This window comes from Pongo pygmaeus, chromosome 14, assembly GCF_028885625.2.
Source record: "Pongo pygmaeus isolate AG05252 chromosome 14, NHGRI_mPonPyg2-v2.0_pri, whole genome shotgun sequence".
Lineage (NCBI taxonomy): Eukaryota > Metazoa > Chordata > Mammalia > Primates > Hominidae > Pongo > Pongo pygmaeus.
This window is the reverse complement of record NC_072387.2, coordinates 119,723,559-119,725,832: the sequence shown is the minus strand read 5'-3', so window position 1 is coordinate 119,725,832 and position 2,274 is coordinate 119,723,559.

The following is a 2,274-nucleotide window of genomic DNA, read 5'->3' as shown; positions in this document are numbered from 1 at the left end:
CTCATAGCCCGCACTCCATCCTTCAGCAACCCTGTCGCCTTGACCTCAGAGCATATCCCGGTCTCAGTCCAACCTCCTCTCATCCCTTCCCCTGATAAAAAAGTTGCCATCCTTTCTTGCTTGGGCTACACAGCAGCCTCCTAAGTGGCCTCCCCCGACATCCTTCCCCTCATTCCACTCCATTCTCCCTACTACAGTGCAGCGTCAGCCAGTTCAGATCCCTCCTGTGTCTTCCAGCACACTTGGAACAGAATCTGCCCTCCCTTCCAGGGTGCACAAAGGCCTACTGTGTGTCACATCCATTCGTGCCAATATTGCACATCCATTCACCTTTAAATGTTGTTGGGCTGAGGGTATGATTGGGAAAGGAGAAAATAAAGATCTAATTGTGATTAGGTGATTCATGTTCATACAATCATTTGAACTGAAAATGCCCATCTGAATGCCCACACAGACGTCATCTATATGAATTGGTATAATCAGCACATGAGAATAAGAGCCTTTGCCTGCACTTTCCTCTTTTCCTTTATAACAGCAGTGCTCGCACATTCAATTCCGGCACAGTCACCTCTGACTCGCTGGTCACTGCCGCTTGCCACCACAGGTGTTTCCTGGTCAGTCACTGTCCACTGGCTGCATCCCATGGTGCAAGCTCATTCTGGAACTTTGTCTTTGAGCTGCTTCCTCTCGTTCTATCTTCTGCAGACACCACTCCTCTGTGGTCTGGGGATTTTCTCTGCCAAGAACATCGTGCAGTTTGGGGGTGCAGTTCCCATTTGTCTCTTGACAAAGGAAACACTGACAAGTGGATTGAAAGCAAAAACATAAGGGCTCTTTCCCCGAAGCCATTCCTGAATCCTGAAACCAAAAGAGAGGATCCAGAGGAAGTGTGAAATTAGTTATCATGGAAAAATCCAGGGTGGAAATAAATTAGGCTAATGATAAAATAATTGAACAACATTCTTGGGCCTGACTTCTTAAGCGACGGTGTTAGAAGGTGGCATAGAATCTGATCCCTTATGTTATAGGATCATCTATTTCATTCCCTATAATATAGTACAGTAGGCATAATCCTTTTGGGGGTAGACATGGATTAAATAAAAATTATGAAACTTAATGTCACTGTGTCTTCAATCATTTTATTTTCTTTCTTTCTTTATTTTATTATTGTTATTATTTTGAGACAGAGTCTCACTCTGTGGCCCAGACTGGAGTGCAGTGGCACAATCTCGGCTCACTGCAACCTCTGCCTCCTGGGTTCAAGCGATTCTCCTGCCTCAGCCTCCCGAGTAGCTGGGATTACAGGCGTGTGCCACCACACCCTGCTAATTTTTGTATTTTTAGTAGAGACAGGGGTTTCACTATGTTGGCCAGGCTGATCTCAAACTCCTGACCTTTTGATCTGCCTGCCGCAGCCTCCCAAAGTGCTGGGATTGCAGGCATGAACCACCATGCTCAGCCCGATCATTTTCTTTTCTTTTTTTTTTAATCACTTACAAAACATTAATTTTCAAAAGGAGAAAAGAAGGTGGGGTAGACTAGGATCCAGGAGAAAATTGTGTTCACCTGTGTGGGACTGAGCAAACATTTGACCTCTCGGGGCCTCACTTTCCTTCTGCCTGAATCATCTCACAGGTGACTGAATTAGATTAATTCGGCAAATATCTATACCGATCACCTACCTTGTATCAGTGCCCCTGTGCCCCAAGGCACAGGTCCTTCATACAATTCTTTTAAAATAAATTATTACAAATTGATATCAAATTATTATTTGGAGACAGGGTCTTGCTCTGTTGCCCATGCTGGAGTGCAGTGGCATGATCATAGCTTATTGCAGCCTTGACCTCCTGGGCTCAAGCGATCCTTCCACCTCAGCCTCCCAGGTAGCTGGGACTACAGGCACATGGCACCATGCCTGGCTAATTGTTTGGATTTTTTTTTTTAGTAGAGATGAGGTCTTGCTATGTTGCTCATGCTGGTCTCGAGATCCTGGGTTCAAGCAATCTGCCCTCACAAAGTGCTGGGATTACAGGTTTGAGCCACCATGCCCAGCCAATTAGATAAAATTATTATAAAATAAATTAATTTTATAATAAATGACAACCATTCAAAATAAATCATATAAGAAACCCTGAAGATCCTTTACCCAATTCACTAAATTACATTGTGTGTGACAGATTATAGTATCAAATGGCAAGTCTTAGGGCCACACATTAGGCCTTATCGGGAACTGAAAGTGATCCATCTCCAAGATTTTGAATGCAGAATTTCCCC